This window comes from Phascolarctos cinereus, unplaced genomic scaffold, assembly GCF_003287225.1.
Source record: "Phascolarctos cinereus isolate Bilbo 61053 unplaced genomic scaffold, phaCin_HiC Scaffold_9;HRSCAF=440, whole genome shotgun sequence".
In the NCBI taxonomy this organism is placed as follows: domain Eukaryota; kingdom Metazoa; phylum Chordata; class Mammalia; order Diprotodontia; family Phascolarctidae; genus Phascolarctos; species Phascolarctos cinereus.
In genome coordinates, this window is record NW_027556402.1 from 5,103,640 (window position 1) to 5,119,535 (window position 15,896).

Consider the following 15,896-nt stretch of genomic DNA (forward strand, 5'->3'; position numbering starts at 1 on the left):
TTAAAGTTCATCTACATCTTCAGCCTGGTGCTAATGCCAGTTCTAATGCCATATTTCATTGTAGAGCTTGAAGGATTTTGGAAATGGTGGAGATGGACTGTTCTAGAATTATATTTCCTTCTGCACTGTCTTCTACCAAGTATGTGTGAATATAATTGAATGGAGACCTCCTATATACGGTTGATAGACTAGACCAGTGGCCTTCAGGGCTGGGAGCTCATTGCTTAGCCTCTGAAAAATGTCCTTGTGTGAATAATCAAATGCCATGTCAGGACCAATACTTGACTCAGTTCCAGGCACATAGTAGACATCTAATAAATATTAATTGACTTGATTTGACTTGAGTGACTGGGATTTCAGCTTCTTTCTTTCATTGCCTGAGATGTGCTATGCAGATATCTCCATGATTTGGTAGCTCTGCCATTTTTCTACAATATGGTATATATGGGATGGACAAATGATATATAGATGCTCATACTTTAAATGTGGTGGCTAGCAACTAGTTGGGAAATGTGTTAAAGGCAAGTTCCTGGCCACAGTTGCTGATTATTTTTTACCCTTTTCATGTGGAATGTGTCTTGTAAGGGTACTGTTCCTGTGAGATGAATTATTGCTCTTATCTAGGTACCAGGGGAGCTGAGGAAATTAGGAAAGGCTAGCAAAAACTCCTAGATACTTATGAGGAAGATGAGTACAAACAATGTAGGGCTGACATGGTATTGAGTAAAAGTAAGTGTAGGAGTAGCCTACCAGACCTCTGGGACAGAGTTCTGTACTTAAACAGCCTCCATCAACTTTCAGAAGGTTATTTAACGGTGGGAACTTTGCTCAGTTTGAGAAACTTTGCATAATTAGATAGAAATAGTCCTTTTTCACAATCATCAAAATATGAGAGAAACACAACAAATTAATATACCTTTTTATGGATACATATATGTGTACACACATGGGTATTTTCCTACATGTGTGGATATGTATACACACATGCATTATGCATATGACAAGAAACGCACTTGCTGAAAACTCCATTAAGGAGTGGCGAAACGGTGTGATATAACAGGCAGAGACCAGGCCTTAGCTCCAGGGAAACTTGGCTACAGGTCTTACCTTCCACTTTTTTAAACTATTATAAAACCATGAACACTTCAGTACAGTATTTCTCTGCTTTTCACCTGCTTAGATTGTCTACCCAGGAGCAGGGGGTTATTTGGTTGAAGGATGTGAGTGGTTTAGTGACTTTTCTCATGTAATTCCCAATTGTTTTCTATTCTGGTTGTACTGATTTACAGCTCCACCATTAGTGAATTAGGGCCTTGTCTTCCCTCAGCAGTCCAATGCTGCCTATTGGCTTTTATCCTCTTTGTCAATTTAATGGGTATTGAAGTGAAATCTCAGTTCTTTTAATTTGTACTTGTGAATGATTTGAAGCCTCTTTCACATTTTTTAAAAATATTTTTCCATCTCTTTGACCACCATGGGATAGTTAACAGCAACAGCTAACATTTCTATAGTGTAGGATGTGCTAGGCACCATGCTAAGTGCTCTAGAATTATCATCTCTCTGATCCCTACAACAACCCTCAAAATAGGTGTTACAATTATTCCCATTCTAGAGCTGAGGAAACTGAGGCAAGCATGGTTAAATATGTCTATGGGGCAGCTAGGTGGCACAATGGATAGAGTGCTGGGCTAGAGTCAGGAAGACCTAAGTTCAAATCTGGCCTCAGACATTTACTAGCTGTATGACCCTGGGCAAGTCACTTAAACCCTGTTTGCCTCAGTTCCTTCATCTCTAAAATGAGCTGGAGAAGGAAATGGCAAGCCACTCCAACATCTTTAAAGGTGGGGTCCAAATGGGGTCATAAAGACTCAGACATAACTGAAAACAGCTAAACAACAACAAACACGCATGCTTGTGTGTGTGTGTGTGCGTGGTGTGTGTGTGTGTGCGTATATCTGCTGATCTATCCAGGATTATTTAAATGCCATTTAGAACTTGTTATAGCATATATTGATTAATCCAATTTTCTTCCTATTTGAGAATCATCTGACCGTAGTCCTCCTTCTTCCAAGGTAGCAGGATGGTAGTTGTGGATATGTGATATGAGTACAGTGTTCAGGCCATAGGATTATCTAGTATTTTTGACCATTCTTGTGATAGATCCCATCTCTTACCTGTATTGACTCCCTACTGATATGATCCATTTGGCTGCGTGGGTCATTTACATAGATGCAGGTTACCCGGCATAGTTGGCTGAATTTACTAGAATCAGAGGGACTATCTATCCTTCTTTGCTCTGTTATTTGGGTCTTGGTGGTAGCTTATGTTTCGCGCAGTGGTTTTGTACAGATTTCTTAATTGGTGTCTGTGAATTATAGTCCATTTGGATCTCGATAGCCATTCACTGGGTGTTTTTGTTTGGTTTTACAAAGTGCTTAATATTTGAAACCAAATCATAGGGTTTCTCCTTGGCACCTTGTCTGATGTGAATTTCCCCTGCAATATTTAGTGAATAAAGTGATTTAGTCTCCTGAAACTGGGACTCTTTCTTTCTTTGTTAGCAGGAATGATGGGCATTGTCCTTAAGCACATCTGAGCAGTTATGGAGGGAAAATCACATTTTTCCTGTTTTGTCTTAGCTGCAGAAACTCCAAATGGATTTCTTACTCCACAGCTCTATTCATTGTGTGAAATCTGACTCCCCTCTCTCACCCCAGTAGCATGGATATGCCTGAAATGTCTACATTTAGTTATTTAAAACAAGGGAGGGTGATTTCCTCTGGGGATTATGATAAAATATATATATATATATATATATATATTTTCTGTACTGCATTTATACACCAATCCTTGTAACTTCTTGGGGTGTGTGTGTGTGTGTGTGTGTGTGTGTGTGTGTGTGTGTGTGTGGTGAAGGAGAAAAGTCCTAGAATTAAGGAAAATTTAAAGTGAAACTAACTCTCAGAATTTTTAATATTGTTGATTTAAAAGTTTATATCTTTAATCTGAAATCAGAAGCTTTAATTTCTTTTGACCTCTGCTTTTGAGAAGTTCCAATTCTCTCCATCTCCTATACAAGGCCTTTCTGAATTTTCCCGTGTGTTAGTGCCCCCAGCCCCACCCCCAGTCTCTTTCCATGTGTCTATAAAACTTAATATACCCTTCATATTTACATGGTTTATCACTCCCACAGAATATAAGCTCCCCAAGGAAAGACATTTAAAAAAAATTAGTGTTTAACATAGATTTCTTTTTTTAATAGTAGTTATTTAATGTTGCTGAACTGAATTGAATTTTGAGTACTGAAATTTCCATCAGTGTCCTCTATTTGCTTGTTGACTATGGTGGTATGGAATAAACCTGTAGGCTAGATTTTGTATTTCCTAATATTAAAACCTGAAAACATTTACCAAAATGAGCTGATTTGTTTCATTTTTAGCAGAGCTGTTAACCTGGAAAAAAGATAGCTAACCTATTTCTTCCCCTTAAAATTCCAGTTACTTATGGAAATTTGCTCTGATTTTGCCAACCTTATCTCATCAAACTTTATTTAAAATTGATGTGATCAAATCAACCCTTTGATTAGAGAGGCAAAGTAGTTGAGTGGAAACATTTCTAGACTCCGAGTCAGAATATTTCCCTTCAGCATAGATGTGCAAAATGCCTACTTCCAGTCTCCTTAATTTTAAAAAGTGACATGACCTATACAGATAAAGATATAGATATAGATATAAATATATAGATATGTAGATATATGTTTAAAAAAACTTCTTTTGATTTTAGATTTAGATAAAGAATTATCCTTTTGCAGCTTATTATGGTGTATATTGTGTAAAATGCTGGTTTCAGTCTATTTTCTGCAAGACCATTGTCCTGGATTTTTGAACAGGTTTAATTTATTATTATTATTTTTCAAATAGGCAGTCTGTAGTACAGTGGTTGTTGTCCTTGAGCTTACTGAACACTTTATTGCTTCTGCAACTGGTTCTGCATCTTATTGAAGATGCATTATAAAAGGACTGATCTAGGTAGCTTTCTTTTTTCAAAATTTATTTATTTATTTTTAGATTTCAATATTCACTTCCATTAGATTTTGAGTTCCAAATTTTCTCCCCATCTCTCCCCTCCCCCCACCCCAACACAGTGTGCAATGTGATATAGGCTGTACATATGCACTCATATTACACATTTTCATATTAGTCATGTTGTAAAGAAGAATTAGAACCAATGGGAGAAACCATGAAAAAAGAAAAAAAACCAAAAAGAAAAAAGAGAGAGCAAACAGCGCTTCAATCTGCATTCAGGCTCCATGGTTCTTCCTCTGGATGTCGATGGCATTTTCCATCATGAGACCTTTGGAGATGTCTTAGGTCCTTGCATTGCTGAGAAGGCTAAGTCTATCAACGTTAGTCATCGCACAATGTGGTGTGGGTAACTTTCATTTTTTTTTTAGGCAATTGGGGTTAAATGAGCTGCCCAAGGTCACACAGCTAGTAAGTGTTGAGTGTTTGGTCTGGGCCGGATTTGAACTCAGGTCCTCCTGACTTCAGGGCCGGTGCTCTACACACTGCTCCACTAGCTGCTCCCTCTGGGTAACTTTCTAACCACAACTGACAGTCTCCTCTTGGACTTGATACCCAGCAAAAAGCAACCTAAAGGGACATCAGGCTTCTCTGGGAAGCCATTGTTGGGATGTCACTCAGGAAAAGCAAACCAGTGGGACGTTGATTAACGATGTTGGTACCTTCCAGATCAGGGCTTGCTGGATCATTGGCAAGGCTTGGATCCCCAACTGCTTTATTACATTGATGGCTGCAGCCTCTCTTTCCCATATTACTGATGGGCAAGACTCCTGGGAATTTTCCTAAACAATTCTGAGCCAGAAAGAGATTTCTATTTCATTTTTTGTCAGTGGCAAATAGTGAGCAAATAGCTCCCTTTGGGGAGCTGCTCCTATTCTAATTGGATGCAAGTTGGTTTTGAAGATTTCTATGAACATCTTATGGAGAAGGAGGGTCAGAGGACTCTTAACTTGCATATAGAAAGGCAAAGAAATCACCAGCAGTCCTATAGCAATGAGAGCCACTTAAAAAGAAAATCACCCAACATAGGTAACCTTGTCTTTCTGATTCCTTGGGAAGACAGCTACAGACTAGATGGCAGAATGGTTATTTCTAGACCATGGGTGCTGTCTGTGTGATTGGTGCTCAGTGTCATCAAGGCACCATTGGTAGACAGCACCAATCCATTCACTATAAATATTAACAGTCCAGTGGCTGTCTTGGAGCTCCTCTCTTTTCTCTTTATCTGCATAGGCATCTATGAAGGATGTATATAATTTATTTTTATTTTTCAGAAAGAGCTACATACTTAGCTGCATGCTAAGGTTCTATATCCATCTTCATGGGCCTTCTGTCCCTCATGTTCCTTACATTCCCAGATGAGCCACTTCCAAATGTTTGGGTTGGTCTCATGTAATTGAAAGAGCACTCCACTTCTAGTCCAGAGACCTGACTCCAAATGCTGCCTTGTTTACTTTCTTAGCTATGTAATCATGGGCAACTCATGTAAGCCTTCTGAACCTCAGTTTTCTCTTTTGTAAAATGTGAATAATAATAGTTTCACTCTCAACTTTGCAGGGTCATCACAAAAAAGTCAGGGACAGGTTGATATAATGTCCCCGGAGTTGGAGTCCAAAGACCAATTGGGCATTGACTTCCTCATGTGAAGAATTAAATGGCACTAGACAATCTCTAAGATCCTACTTAGCTTTAAACCCTGTGTTCCCAAGTCACCAACTCACTCTAAGTCTTCATTTCATCTCTAAAATTTAAGAACTTCTGGCACAGTATTATATCCCTTGGGGAGTAAGGATGCAGATCCAGTTAGTACATCAGACTTGAACTGTTGGCTTTATTAATTTCAAAATCATTGGCATTATCTTCTTTGAAGAAAATCAAGCTAATGGAAAGAGTTGTTTTCAAATCTATTGTTAATCTTTACACATATTTAATATCACCTGGGAAACCACTTTGATAGTTTCATTCTTCTTAAATGTGATATGCTAATGAAATTGACAGATGACACCACTCCACTTGGAAGGAAGAGCTAATGTACTAGCTAACAGCATCAGTATCCCAAAAGAAAAATCAAAGGCACTAAATTCAATTGGGCTAATTGTAAATTCTCACACTTGGGTTGCAAAAATCAATATCACAGGTATAGGATAGAAATGGCACAATTAGACACTTGTTTGCCTTTAAAAATATCTGGCAGGTTTAGTGGCCTGTAACCTCAACATGAAGCATCAGTGTGATATAGCTGCCATGAAAAAAAATGCAAGCTTGGACTTCACTAAGAAGGTAGAGAGTCTAGGAATAGAGAGGTGACAGTTCCTCTGCACTCCACCTTTGTCATATACTTGGCCAGTAGTCACTGGAGTATTGTATTCACTTTCGGGTGGCTCAGTTTGGGAAGGATATTGATAAGCTGAAGAGATTCAAGAGAAGGGTCACCAGGATACTGAAGGGCCTCGGTCACTGGAATGTTACCCTGTTGTGTTATAATGATCTGTTGAAGGAACTGGGACATTCACCTAGAGAAGGGAAGACCATAAGGGATATCAACAGTTTTATTCAAGTATTTGGAACTCTGGCAGGGGGAAGAGGATTTAGTCTTGCTCTGCTTTGCCCCAGACGCAGTGTCAGGAGTAGTGGGCAGAAGCTGCAAGAAATAAATGTAGGCTTTGTGTCAGCAAAAAGTAACAACTTCCTAACAACTGGACGTGTTGAACCACCTGAAGAAGTGTTGAGCTTCCCTTTCTTGGAGACCTTCCTGAATGTCTTTGCTGTGAATTATGTCACGGCGGACAGGCATCCCTTTTCCAGTGTGTGTTGGACCACACAAACTCTGAAATTCCTTCTAACTCTTGGGTTCCAGGCATCTGAGTACTTAGAGCAAAGTAGTCCCATCATAATTAGATACTGCAATGTATACTCCTAAATCATCTAGGAGGTTAACACAGTTAAGGAAATATTAATTATTAAAATGTAGAATACTCTGATTTATTGGATTTTGGTTCTATTCTCTTGAAATTCAGCTACCAAGGGAAGCAGATTAATTGTGAATACATTTCTGTTGTATTTAATCAAGGATTCAATGACTGCTTACCTATAAGATAGTGGGAGTATACTAAGGAAAACATAACCAAGAGCCAACATCTAACATGCTATATAATGGCACATTGGGTGATCATTGCCATGAAAACTTAAAATAAAGACATTTTATATAGTGAGTCTAAAAAAAAAAGACCACTCTCATATATAAAGCACATTCCTAAAATGATTGATCTGTATTCAGCCAAATGGATGATGAGCAAATTATTGTGAATAAACCTATGAATTCCTCAGTAGTTCAGTGGATGAGGGATTTTTTTTCCCATTCAGGTCCTTCCTGGCTTCAACATAGCTATATACTCATTTTGGTCAGCTCTTTTCTACATACTCCCATCTGCCGTGGCTATGGATCTCAACAAAGGGGGAAAAGTCAATGCTGTCAGTATTTTTTTTTATGATTGAGGAAGATGTAGAGTCAAATGAAACTTACATGACTCTCCCAAGGAAATTCATTTTAAAAAAAATTACCCCAGTAGACTTGCGCTTTTTTTGATAAGTTCTTCATATTTTCCTTAGGTTCACACTAGAGTATTATTGTGTTATATCCTTATAATTCCTCGTAATGGCCTCACTAATACTACAAAAGACAAATATTGTTTTGTTTAGATCTTCCTAAAGTCATCTGTAAGAAATTTTTAAAAAATAAGCTTCAAAATGAGCATGCTGTGTGTAATTTAGTATGAATTGGTTATGTGTGCAGGAGAATGACTATATGTACAAATGAGAACCTGTGTGACAGTGAGATAAGCCAGGAGAAGGATTTGGGTCACATAAGGGCATATGGAGACCTTTTAAAAATGTGTTTACTGTGCAGGTAAAGAACATTAAGGTCTAAAAACTGTTCATCTCCCTTGCAGTAAAATACCTTTAAAAAAATCAACACAGCTGCTACTCTCTCTGTATGCTCCCATGGGAGAACTGAGGATGCAAAAGGAAAGTTAATGTTCATTTTGGAAAGCCAATGGACTTATTGTGCAAGGGAAGAAGGAAGTTACTTGAGATCTTGATAGAAAGGTTGCATTGTGAGATTTTCACACTCTTGATATAATTATTGCAAAATATTCTGAGAGATCTGTCCTGATGGGTGCTGTCCTGACCTGTGGTGCTGAAAGGTCTCTCTAGGGCAGGGTCCTGTTTGTTGACACTGCATTGCCAATGAGGTTGCATTAATTGGTGAGTGTGGGAGGCAGTTGGAATTGCTCTGAAATACATGGATGTAATATGTATTATTGCTTCATGAAGAAAAGTATTGGAGATGATTACTTCCATCTTTTAGATGTGGCCTGCCTCACAGAAGGAGACTGCTCTTTGATCTTCATGTGGGGATTTTTTAAAACTTAATGAGCTGAGTAGAGAAAGATAGAAACAAATGCCATTGTTTGCAATTCCTTTAGTATGAAAAGCTTCAATGCCAGAGTCATGCTTGTCAGGCACCTACGGCTCTTTGGACTAGCAGGAATGGCTTTGGCAGTGTGTGAGGGGTGGGGCGGCATGAGTGTACCTTAGGTGTCTGAAGGTCTCCTGAGTGTTTCAGCTGAAAAAAGAAAAAAGGAAAACCCAGTGGACTGAAGAACAGGCAGGCTTGAACACACCATCTCTTCTTTGAAATATGCGACATTTGTTTTTCTAGCACTAAATGCAGCTTGTATGATTTGGTAATGGAAGGAGTACCAAGTCTGGAGATCTGGATTCAGTCTCCAGCTGTGCTACTTGGCCACTTGTGTGATCTTGCAAAGTCCTTTCCCTTCCCCTCCCTAGGCTTTGATGTTGTCCTCTATGAAATGAGGGGGTTGGTCCAGCTGATCTCAATGGTTCGTCCTCAGTGCTAAGTCCTCCGACTTTTGGCTGAAGTCTCCTTTGGTGAGAGATTAGCTATTTGGAGAAGTGCACATGATTCCTGCCTTGAATATTCTCATTGTTCTCTCCATTGACCTACTTGGTCTGTTTTCATTTTGTTCATAAGAAGGAAAACCACATCTCTGTCTCCTGCTGTCCTTGCTTCTGCCTGAGGCTCAGTAAGTCAAGAGGAACTGGCAGGGCTTGAATAGAAAGTAGAACCCTTCTGGCATGACTTCCAGTCCTGCTTGAGGCTGTTGGCATGCCAGCCATTGATCGGGGTGTTATAACAATGGTGGGCATAAGAGCAAATGGTTATCTGCTGTTCGTGTCTGAAGGCTTCCTTCCCCCCTCCCCACCCCAGAAACCCAAGGGCGAGCATAATGATTTTTTACTGAGTCACCACAGAAATCAGCTTGGCATATATTGTGAAGGGCAGATGATGGCAGGGTATAGTAGGCTAGCATTATCCCCTGTTACTGATACCCTGGGCTTGGTATTTCATCCTGCTATCTATTCTGTTGACCGAATTCTTGGGCTTTGGGAAGTCATATCACAACATGATTTTTCTATGATGATGAAAACAAGGCACAGATTCAAAGGAAAGTTTCACAACACTGGTGTGAGACCCTAGGGTTATTCTGTTAGAGATGTATGAATGTAGAGATCATCTCATCCAATCCTGCCATTTTACAGAAGAGGCAACTGAGGCCTTGTTTAAGGTTTTTACACACACACACACACACACACACACACACACACACACACACAGAACTAAGATTCACAGCCAGGGTCTCTGCTTCCACTTCCTGTAATTTTTCCATAGCACTAGGATCCCTCTTTCTTCCCACTTAAGTCTTCTGTAGCCACAGTGGTAGTAGGACTGTGGCCAATACCAAGCTGTTTCTTTGTAAATATTTCCTTTCACTCAAACAAACACATATTAACCACCTACTTTGTACAAGGCTTTGTTATAGACACTAGCAAGACAAGGATGATAGTGTCCGACCTTTAGGAGCTTCCATTCTGTGGCCATGTATGGTTGTATAAATAAACCATCATTTGAGAAGGGCATTCCAGAGAGTTTTCTCATTGAAATTGGCATTTGTATAGTTGTCCAAAGTTTGTGAATCACTGTACATAATGTGGATTGGGTCTGTGAAGTTGGTACCGCATTTTACAGATGAGAAACCAGGTTTAGAAAGGTTTGTGTGACTTGCCCCTAGTTAGACATCAGATATGTGTCAGAAGCATATATTAGATCTGGACGTTCCTGATTCCAAATCCAGAATGCTATTCACTAACCCACACTGCCTTCATACATGTTCCTATACTTGATCTGAGCTTTGAATGAAGATAGAGATTCTGAGAGGTAGAGGTGAAGAAGGAGTGCATTCCAGGCTCAGGAGACAGCCTGAAAGCGAGGAAATAGCTAGAAGAGAGTACACAAACTTAGATAGTATGCAGTGTCTGAAAAAAGTGTGCACAAATCTTAGAATTTGAGGAGACACCAGCAACTGTTTCACTATCAGCCATCAGCTCACCTGTGGAAGGATTCCCCACTATAGTGAAACCAGGTAATAATGGTTGTTCATTCTAGACTTGAAGACTTCCAATGAGAAGGAACCCAGTTAGTCATTTTTCATTCCTGCCTGACTGTTCTTGATCCCATTTGAAGTTTTCTTGGCAAAGATACTCGAGTGGTTTGCCATCTCCTTCTCTGGCTCATTTTACGGATGAGGAAATTGAGGCAGAGTGAAGTGACTTGCCCAGGGTTACAGAGCTGGTAAACATCTGAGGCCAGATTTGAACTCAGGTCTTCCTGACTGAAGGCTGGGGTATTCTATCCACTGCTCCACCTAGTTGCCCCTTGGAAGAAACCCACAACCTCTCAATTCAGCCCACTCTACTTTTGAACAACTTTAGTTGTTAGGAAGGGTTTTGTTTGTTTGTTTTTGTCTCTGATATCAAGACCAAGTTAGACTCTGCCTCCTGTGCCCTTTGCTCCTGGATCTTCCCTCTGGGGCCAAGCAAAAAAGTTCAATCCCTTTTCTATTTATTAGTCATTGAGACACTTAAATGCAGTTCTCTCTTCCCTTCCAAGATTCCTCGTCTCCAGGCTAAACCTTCACAGCTATTTGGACTAACAAATAAGAGACCATGGAAAAAGGGTTGAGTTTGAGGCTAGGTGACCTAGATAGCTTAGTGTAGGCAGTAAACAGGAGATCTGCAAGTATTTGTGGGAAATTAAAAAAAAAGTATGCCCGCTCTTCCTCCTGGCTTAGCGTATTAGGGGCACAGAAAAAGAAGCATCTAACATTGCCAAGTGGCCAGAGAAGCAGGGTCTTCCTGATGGAGCCAGGTGTCCATGAGCATCAGAAGATTGAAGAGTGGGTGAGAGGCCAAGTCTGGTATGGAGCTCTTCATTTAGATCCTCTGTTTGGCAAGGTTCAATTCTGTCTCATCTTGTAATGCATTGGCATGTTTTTGATTGCTAATAGTGAATGCCAGAGATGGACAAGGTGAGCGGTATGGCCACTGTGTCCACATCAACCGTGGATGGATCTGGCTTTGCAAAACCACAGGAGCCCTGAGACTTCAGAAGGCATTTCTTCTTATTGAAGGGCGTGGGCAGGGATGGGACACTCTGTAAGTAGTTTCATCCCCTGTGCATCCCTGATTTGGGGGTTTCACATGAAAAAATACACAAACTTCATGAGGATCCTTTTGATGGTGGAGGAAAGGTTGGCATTTTGCATTTGAATGAAATGAAATTTTAGTGCCTGGCTTTACATCTTGCTTAATAAGTATTTGTTTAAGTGAATGGAGTGTTTTTTTTTTCAGAAACATCTTAGGACAGCTAGATGGTGCAGTGGATAGAGCACTGGCTCTGGAGTCAGGAGGACCTGAGTTCAAATCTGGCCTCAGATACTTACTAGGAGTGTGACCCTGGGGAAGTCACTTAACCCTGATTGCCTCCTCTATCTATCTATCTATCTATCTATCTATCTATCTATCTATCTATCTATCTAGAAGCATCTTAGTGTTGGTAGCAACCCTGAGATTACTGTGTAGACAGAGAACTGTCCAAAAACTGTGCTTTTGCCTTAAAATCTCCACTTCATTCAATCTGAACATTACTGGTGACCTTAACAGGGAGTTCTTGGAAAGCTCCAACATGGAAAATCTCACTCCATCATGCCTACCATTTCTCCAGCTCTGTGTCCCTCTGGAGTTCACATGATCCATGTACATATTCTCCCTCCACATTTGTCCACACAGAAAAACAAAACATATCTAGAATGATTCTTGAAGGAGCAAGCCCTCCAGGCAGTTCTGTCATGCAAAACCAGTTTCTGCCTATAAGGATAAGTGTGTGTTGCTAACAGACATAAGCCCTGGTACCTCCTAGAGCCTCTCAATGTCCAAGGGCATGCTGAGCATTCCTGATGGAGGCAGAGTTTGATTTTTGAGCACTGGAGAAGGTAATAATGAAGCAACAGTACTTGGGCAAGCAATTCAAATAAGGCTTAGGGACACAGTGGGAAGAAGGCTGAATTTGGAGTTCATCATGTTGAAATCCGAGCTCTGTGGCTTTGAGCACCACATCTTGCCTCACTGTTTTGTAAAATAAGAATTGGGCTGTATGATTTCTAAACTCTCTTTCAGCTCCAAATTGGTAATTCTAATAATAATCCCTATTATTATTATGGCAAATATTATTGTAATATAATAGAAATGTAGAATGTTTTACATATGTTATTTAATCTGCATGACAGCTCTATAAGATAGGTGCTATTTTTGCTCCCATTTTACAGTTGAGGAAACTGAGGTGGATAGAGGTTAAGTGACTTGCTTGATGTCATACAACTGGGAAGTGTCTAAAGCCGGATTTAAGCTTAGGCCTTCCTAACCCTAAGTCCAACATTATATCCACCATGCCACCAGTTAGAAATAATTTAGCAATATCCTTTGAAGTTCAATTCTGTCATAGTGATACAAAGCTTCTGGGCTTATTGATTCATTATGTAAGAAAGAAATCCATTAGACAGAAAGAGAAAGGGATGGGCAGGGTTTCATCTGAGTCAAAGATCTCTTCATCCCTAGGTATCTGAAAATGACAGCCTTAAAATGCATTTGGCAAATCGAGACTTCAGGTGGTTTTAGACGTTATAAACTGAGAAATATGTTTGTCCATAACATTTGGCATTTTCATCAGAACTAGCTGACAGAAGGAAAGCTGTGTTCCAAGACAGAAAAGTGAGGTTAGTTGTGATTAATTGATTATTGATTTGACTGATTGCCATCAGTTGCTTTTCTCTTGGAGCAGAATTTTGATTCTGAGGATGAGAACTGACATAGGAATACTAGACCTTCCTCGGTGAAATGCTCTCCTTTTTTGTAGCTGCCATTTTGGAAGCAAGACAAGGGCACCCAGGCTTTCTTTTCACCACAAAGTTGGATGACTTCATTGAGTGGCAGGGCTAGTATAAGATGGGTTCCCTGGGACTTGCATTCTAAGCTTAGCCAGAAGATTGTAGCAATACAACTGGGCACTCCTAGAAATCAGTAACAAGAGTAATAGTACGCATAATGGAAATTTCTTTAGCCCATGTGATTTACAAAGCACTTGAGCCTTGTAATAATACTATGATCCTCACCATTTTATAGATGAAAAAACTGAGGCACACAGAAATAAAGTAACTTGCCCAAGGTTAAAAAAAAAACACAGTTAAGTAGAGGAAGCAGGATGTGACCCCAGGTCTTCTGGACTTCAGGGCCAGCACTCTATCCACTATACCAAACACCCAGCATATCTTAATCAATCTATTGATAAACATTTATTAATCACCTGTAGTGGGTTGGTCACAGGGTATTACAAATAAAAAAAGACAAAATGAAACATATCCTGCCCCCAGGGAGAAGAGGGACCCAGGACAGATCTCCAGGATACAGTCAATTATGTGGCAGTATATGCATGGTGATATAGAAATGGAGATTGTAAATGAGGGCCAGACAGGGAGAAAGAGCCCCAGGAATGAGCAGACTCACAGAAACCCAGAGGAAAGAGTGTCTAGAAGAGGGTGGCCAATGTCAGATGCTCCAGAGAGGGTAAAAAGGATAAAATCTGAGAAGATAAGGCGATTAGGGGAGTAAGAAAACCGCACCGGTTGAGTAATGCCAAATCATATTCTCAAAGACTGAGAAGTAGGTTCAAGGAGGGCTTGTGGTGATAATGAGAGAGGACAGCTTTTTCTAGGAGTTCAGGTCTCCAGGCTTTGATGAACTGTATGCCAGTGGCTAGATGAGACTATAGAGCCACTGTGAGGGAGTACAGAAACATTGGATAGAAAAGAAGAATGGCGAAAAGCAAAAGATCTGAATTATCCAGCAAGAAGTCACCGGACTTTTTCATCCTCTAGGCTTGTGAGCTTGCTTTTTGTTGTCATCCAAATTCCAGTAGACTAAATCATGCAATCATAGCTCCACAGAGGGAAGGGACCTTGGGGGCCGTCCAATCCACCCTTTTTTTTACAGAGGCCCAATGATGTCAAATCTGCCCAGTCAAGGTGCTCAGTATCACACAGGCTTTAAGTAGCAGGGCTACTTACAGATGATCTGATCCCAGGCCTTCCAATTCATCCTCACCTTTCTTTCCACTACTCACTCTTGGCAACTTGTGCTCAGTCCTCTTCTCAGCGACTTAAAGACATTCGTTGATGGCAGATGTACCGAAGACACAAAGCCCCAAGAGAGTGTTATAACACATTAGGAACCACAACTGAGCTTTAAAAGCATTAAAATAAGATCTGAATTTTATATAACAAGACTTAGCAGTTGTGAATTTAGGGTTTTGTATGTAATAAGAGTGATGTGCCAAAAGTCACATAGGTACTAAATAATAGAGCTGGGACATGCTGGTTCAACTCCGTGTGTGTATGGAGCAGGCGTGTGCCCACAGGTGGGTACAGATCGAGTCCAAGCTGAGGGCCACACAACTCCAGAGCAGTTTGGGAGCAGCTGTCCCCAGGAGCACATGAACATTTGTCTGCAGCTCTTTAAGGTGGTGGGGCTGCAGTCACGGGTGGGGCAAGAGGGAGGAAGCCTTGGGGGTGAATTTTGACAAACCAAAATCCCTACATAAGACATGGAATTTAGAGCTGAATTAGGTGACTCAGCACTAGACTTGAGTCAGGAAAAGCTGAGTTAAAATCCTGCCTTAGACATTTACTAGCTGTGGAACCCTGGGCAACCTCTGTCTGCCTCAGTTTACTCACCTGTAAAATGGAGATAATAATAGCACCTACTTCCCAGGGTTGTTGGGAGGATCAAATCAGATGTTGGATGTAGGAGCACTTTGCAAACTTTAAAGGCGTTTTATAAAAGCCAGAGTTAAGCTTTAATTCTCACACTCATATTTTACAAAGGAAGAAATGGCGTGTCAAGAGGTCAAATGCCTTGCCAAAGTGTCCTGCTAGCCATTTCCTGGCCAAGACCATCTCTCCTATGTTGCCATGAGGTTTTTCCCATGTCTGGAATGCCTTTTCTCCTTGGACCTATCTCTCAAAATCTATAGCTTCGGAGCTCAGCCCTGGGACCACCACCTTTAGAAAGCCTGTTCTAATCACCCCATTGTTAAGTATCTTGCTAAATAGTTTTGTGATGTGGTATATCTCCTCCCCAACAAGAGCTGTGTTGTATTACTAGTGCCTGGCACATAGTAGGTACATTTGTCTAATTGAAGTCAATAGTCAAAGCTGCTGTGTCCTACTTTTCCTGTTGCAGAGCTAGGAATGAATTGTAACCAAGATGAAAAATAGATGCTCCATGTTTTTCTGCCTCTGATTGTCCAAAGCCCCCAAAGGACTTTTGCCTCAACACGGC

The 15,896-nt window shown here is 40.5% G+C and overlaps 1 protein-coding gene across 2 annotated transcripts in view; it reads left to right on the forward strand.

Moving 5' to 3' along the window:
- Positions 1 to 15,896, forward strand: part of NRG1 (neuregulin 1) — a 224,298-nt gene that overhangs the window by 55,146 nt on the left and 153,256 nt on the right. The window lies entirely within an intron of this gene.